The sequence below is a fragment of the Callospermophilus lateralis genome, assembly GCF_048772815.1.
Source record: "Callospermophilus lateralis isolate mCalLat2 chromosome 11 unlocalized genomic scaffold, mCalLat2.hap1 SUPER_11_unloc_3, whole genome shotgun sequence".
NCBI classification, from domain to species: Eukaryota; Metazoa; Chordata; class Mammalia; order Rodentia; family Sciuridae; genus Callospermophilus; species Callospermophilus lateralis.
Genome location: NW_027510155.1, coordinates 5,892,060 through 5,898,294, shown reverse-complemented (window position 1 = coordinate 5,898,294; position 6,235 = coordinate 5,892,060). Strand labels below are relative to the sequence as shown.

Below are 6,235 nucleotides of genomic sequence, written 5' to 3'. Positions count from 1 at the left end.
TCCTGAAATAAATAAAAAAAAAACTAACAAAAATCACATCATTACTTAACAAGGATTCTTATGAAATAGATAAAAGTACCCTTTCAGTCCTTCCATAAAAATCAGAAATATTTGTCACTTCCCGAGTGGATTGCAATCTTGTGATTTTCTTTAATTGTTCAGGAAACCACAGTTATTAGTGATCTGATGATCTGTCATTTCTCAAAAATATTTCTTTTAAAATCCTCCTGTACAAATAAAAAGAGCACAAGTACTATTTTAATATACTTATCACTAAAGATAGTGGTGTTCTCTTAAAATTGCCCTAAGCACATGTCTTAACACTGCTCTGTGTATATCAGCTAGCTTAAATACTTGGGTAGAGATGTTTGAAGATGAACTTGCTGTCCTTTGGCCTGAGCTGTAGTGGGCACATAGGTTTATTTGTGGTCATATGGTCATATTATTTTTTGTTCTTTTGAAAAGTTGTGTTCAAAGATATGAATGTAGCAGAGATTGCTCAGGTGGATCTATTTTTTCCCTCCCCTATAGAAAAGATTTCCAGACACCTACCTACCCTGGGCTATTAACATACATGTGCCCAGCTAGAACCAGCTTTCCCTGACATTTGTCAGCAAGAACAAAGGAAGTGGATGCTTTCATCAGTCTCTGAGTTGATCAACCTCTGTTTTCAGTGTCTAGGATATGCTGGAGAGGATCCAGTCAGTCCCCATTGTAAGTCAATCATTGGGTGACCTTTCATCCTTCTTGATGTTGATCTGAGAGATTCCTGTGTAGAAAACAAATGCTTTTTATCCCAAATGCCAGCTCATTAGTTGGTACTGAGCTAACAGTGTTGAGGATGATTCTCAGGCTGTGGTGGGGGTAAGCAGGATGTGACTCATAGATGCCACAAGGGAAAGAGGACAATCTGTTTTTCTCCAGTGTTTGAAATTTCACAATGATTACCTTGGGTTGATCCATTTCCATCTGTGTTAGATACGTGGTGGACATTTTCAAACTTTTGGAGACTTACATAAGTTTAGCTCCAGGAAATTTTATTGTGATTTTTTAAAAATGATTTTTAACTACCCACTCATTTTCTTTGTTATCTCTTTTGGGACTCCTACTATTCATTTGTGTGCTTCCGGGCTACTCTTCTAGATTTCTTATTTTTTTATTTTTTATTTTTTTACCATGCTACATTCTTATTTTTTACTTTTGTTTCTGTCTCTTTTTGTTAAATTTCTTGAACTTTCTGTCTCTGGTAGATTTCTTGAACTTTCTCTTACAATATTTTTATTGAGTTCCTTATTTCTGCTGTTTTTAATTTTCAGTTGCTTGTTTTTGTTCTTAAGAGTCCATTTTTTTATAGCTCCTTTTTCAGAGGTTTCATCTCTGAAATATTGGTGATAGCTTATTTAAAATTTTCTTCTCTTTGTATAATCTCTTCAAGTTGATATTCGTATTTGTTTTCACCTTTCTTTCTGTTAGTAGCTTTTTTTATGTGTCAGAGCTATCAGTTCATTAACAAATTGAGCAAGAAGCTGGTCAAGTTTAAATTTCATCATTGGGGACTCACCAACATCAGAATCTGTGAGTTTTCTCTTTTGCAGTCTTGATTTCTCAGAATAGAATCTTCTAGTCTTCTGCCTGGGAAGCAAAAGCACCTAGCTGCCAGTTAAGGCACCTTCTGTTTATACTCTGCAGACGATTTGTCTCTAGACTCCTGCTGGGTCAGAGAGAGAGGTAGTTACCTAGGGAGAAACTGAGAGGGGATTTATGGGTTCATTTTTCAAACAGATTTTATGCTAGTGCTCCTAATTTTAGAACCTGCTTAGTCACCTCCGGTTCTTGAAGCAACCCATGCTTTGTGAGAATTCTTTACCCACTGCTGGCTTGAGGTTTCCTTTTTCTGATTCTAGTAGATCACTGCCACTCATCCATCTGCTTTCCAGCTTCCAAAATCTTATTTTCATTGCATCCTTTTCTATTCTCCCTTAGTAAGTTTAGAAAATATTTATTTACTGGACTGGGACTACAGCTCAATGATAGAGTGCTTGCCTAGCATGCTAGTTTTGATCCCCAACTCTGCAAAGAGAAAGTAAATAAATAAATAAATACATACATAAATTCATTTACTAAAATTTTAGTGAGGTTTGAAAGAAAGTGAAGTAGATGTATATACGGAACTTGCCTCTTTAACTCTGAAATTCCATTGATATTTGATTAATTAATCAGAAAATAGCAATACTAATACTCTGGAGAAAATAACATAAATCTATGTGAGATATCAGTAAATAATCTGTGTGTGTGTGTGTGTGTGTGTGTGTGTGTGTGTGTGTTTTGTTTATTTGTTTTACAGTGCTGGACTTTGAATCCAGGGCCTTATACCTGTTGTGCATTCCCCTGTCAGCTACATTCCCAATTTTTAATCTTTTAATCTTTTTAAAAGGGAGCATTACTAAATATTGGAAGTAATTCACTGGGCAACTATAGTATGTAAGATACATGTTTTAAATATCAAGGTTAACTACAATAGAGTACAAATTATATGTATACCTTTCAAGTTGATATAGAGAATAAAACAGTTAGAGAACATTTGGTCAATCCAAAGATAGCAGAAATTAAATGCAACTAGACTAAACTTGATAGTTAAAAGAGAAATTAGAAAGTAAGATTAAAAAAAATAAAATATATCAGCAATTTCCAGTATCTACTACCTTCAAATTATAAATCTGACCTCATATCACCACTTCTATACACATCATCTGAGTTCAAGCCATTGTCATTTCTTCATGAACTACTAAAGTAGACTTTAAAGTGCTTCCTGTGCTCCCACTCTGGCCCCTGCAGTTCACTCTTCACATTGCAGTCAAGGAGGGATCCTTTAAAAAATGTAAAATGAGACATGTCACTCCACCACTTAGAACTCTACTTCTAAAGCTCCTAATTCACTTAGAAAAAAATACAAAGTATTTTTACTTACTATGGCTTCCTAGGTCCTAATTGATCGGGCCTGTCATTACTTCTGTTGGCTTCCTTGCTGTTTCTAGAATATATGAACATATTCCTATTTATATGTTTTCTTCTTGCTCTTACCAATAATTTTGGTATTCTTCCTCTAAGTACTCACAGTAATTGGAGACTTTATAAGTTAAATTTGGGTCAAAACACATCCTAATGTGGCAAGAAAGAATCTTAGAAACAGTGTTGGCATCCTGAACTTCTCCATGTTTCATCTGTACTTGTGTGCACATGAATCCTTGAAATTATAAATAACTTTTGATACTGAGTAGTAGCCTAGATTCTGATAAGTCTGGATTGGCAGTCCAATCCTTTCTGTTAGTTTTTTTTTTTTTTTTTTGGTATTCAACACAATCAGAAATTATCTTTTTTATCTGTTTATCCATCCCTGGCCTCTGAAATATAAACTCCCTGAAGGCAAAAAGGTTATCTGTTTTGGATACCATTTAATCCCTAGCATCTAGAACAAAAGCTAACATTCTGGTTCATGAACCTGCTATACTGCTTTTTATATGCCTTATCACATTCTGGTTGCAATTCTGTTTCTTGCATGTTTTCTTTACTCGTTTAACACAAGTATTAGTGCCTGCTTGTAAGACTTGGTACTATACCTAGCAGCAAATGTGGAAATTCAGGCTTGCAAAGGACTACAGAGACATTTGATGAAAATTTTTTATAATAAGTCTGATTAACAGACTCAAAAATTGCAAATTTGCATGAGTGAGATTTATTTAAAATTGTGAGGTAGTCTTTATTAATTCAGCAAATAATTATTGAGCATTTACCATGTAGAAGACATTAGGGATACTGAAGCAAGAAAACTGAAAAAAAAATCCCATCTTAATTTAGATCAAGATAATTTTAAACATTTTAACAAAAGTGACAATTAAAAATTTAAATACATGTACATTTAAATATTTGAGGTTGTATTCAGTCCTTACTCATTTAGTTAAATGAGAAAACCCACAAAAAATGTTCAGAAGTATATATTTGATCAGTGATTTAATGTAAAATTTATAATGTTGAGAATCTTATGATGTCAATATGTGATAGATAACTCCTTACTAACTAGTTAAAAAGTGTAATGACTTTACTGAATCACCTCCTATACTTTTCCATCTTGAATGAAAAATAATTTATCATACAAGATGTACCTCAAAACCCAAAAAGTTAAAAATCACAGTTTATCTTCATTTTTAATTGGTTAAGTGTCCAAGAATTTTTTTGTTTTTTGTTTGGTTTGGCACTTCAGAACTGAACTTTTGGTTAGTAGAATGAGATCAATGTAATCCACATCCCTGTGAAGTAAGAATTTCCATCAGCCTGACCCTAAAGTATATCATTCTTTTTCCCAATGAGCCCTATGGTTTCATGTCATTCAGTGTTAGATTGTACCAACCTTCTCAGGGAATAGGAAAGGAAGGGGCATCAAAGGAAGGGGTATCTTACTAGTTGGTGGCATGAAATATTTTGCTATTGTTCCTATACATCTTTACATTGGGAAAGGTGGGAGAATGGACTAGTTCTGCTCTATTTTTATTAATGTTAGATAACATAATTAAAGAAATATAGATTGCAGGGTCTTTGGAGATATATAGTAAAGGTTCCTAGCCATTCCTTCTGAGTGGAAATAGGCAAATTTAGGGGAATTAGAGGGACATGTTATAAAAGAATATACTGCAAGTATTGCTTATTTGTAGTTAGAAGAAAAACATTAAATGATGCTAACGCATTAATCATCAGCAGCAGATAAACAGGGCCCTGAGAAATATATAAAAACTGATTTTTTCTCTTTTAAATGAAGGAAATGTATTTCATATGTAACAAAAATCATGATAATAGACTGATACAATTTTTTGTTTAAAAATTTTTATAATATTTATATACAAAAATTTAAATAAGTAGAAAAATATCCGTTCCAACAATTTCATGACTTTAATATAATCATTGTTAGTATTTTGGTGCACTTCCTTCCTTATAATTTTTCTGTACCTGTTTTTAACATGACTGTAATCTTCTAATACAATTCAGTGCATAAAATTCTATATCTTGCTTTTTTTGCCTAATTATATCATAACCATTCTTCATGGTATTATAAAGTTTTCATTATTAAAATACATGCTTATTAAATTGAACAAGAAAAAAGTAGGAGAATATTCTTTCTTGAATCCATCACTTAAAACAAAACCAGAATATTTTATCTTTTCCACTCAGTATTATATCAAAGTGATTCTTCTATGTTGTGATCGAGTTTTTAAAACTAATATTTTAAGAAGGAAATATTGTTGTTTACTATGACATGGGAGATCACTTTTTGTTCAACACTGTATTAGCTTGCTTTCCATTACTACAACAAAATACTTGTGGGTCAGGTATTTATAAATGAAAGAGGTTTATTTAGTTCAAAGTTTTAGAGGCTGAAAATTCAGAGAACATAGTCCTGGTCAGTTTCTCTTGGTAGCATCATTTGAAAGTGAATGCACCACAATGACAGGAGCATGTAAAGAAGGAGAGATCGCATAATGTGAAAGGAAGCCAGAGTAAGGGATGATGCCCACCACTCAACACCACCACATTGGGGACCACAATCACAGCACATGAATGCACCCTTGGGGGACACATTCAAACCATAGCAAACACTATTATCAGGTACTTATTACTCTTCTTTTGCTTAATCTGAATCACAACACAGTATAAAGCTTTTTCTTTAATTGTATTGTAACACAGTTTTTTTCCTTATGACCTGTGCTTTTTATTAACTTCTTAATCTTAGAACCAACCTTCTCATTTATCAGTATCCCATCACATCTTAGATATAGTATTCCTGCTTATAAGTATCATAACTCATACTGAACAATGAGTTCTGGGTTGCACTTGTCTACAAGTCTTTGTCCATAAGTTAAACAATAATACACACAAGTGCTCTCACAGTTTTTTTTTAATTAATTTTTATTGTAGGTTGTTCAAAACATTACATAGTTCTTGATATATCATATTTCACACTTTGATTCAAGTGGGATATGAGCTCCCATTTTTACCCCATATACAGATTGCAGAATCACATCAGTTGCACAACCATTGATTTACATATTGCCATTCTGGTGTCTGTTGTATTCTGCTGGCTCTCACAGTTTTAAATAACTACTTTCTGTATAAATTAAGTTTTGAAGAGTATCATAGCAGGACAATTGTTGAGTATGTGTGGACTCTGTCAAATACAAGGCAACTC

The 6,235-nt window shown here is 33.1% G+C and overlaps 1 pseudogene; it reads right to left on the bottom strand.

Moving 5' to 3' along the window:
- Positions 1-5,823: 5,823 nt before the first annotated feature.
- On the bottom strand, positions 5,824-5,930 carry LOC143386030 (small nucleolar RNA SNORA40; annotated as a pseudogene).
- Between the last annotated feature and the right edge of the window lie 305 nt (positions 5,931-6,235).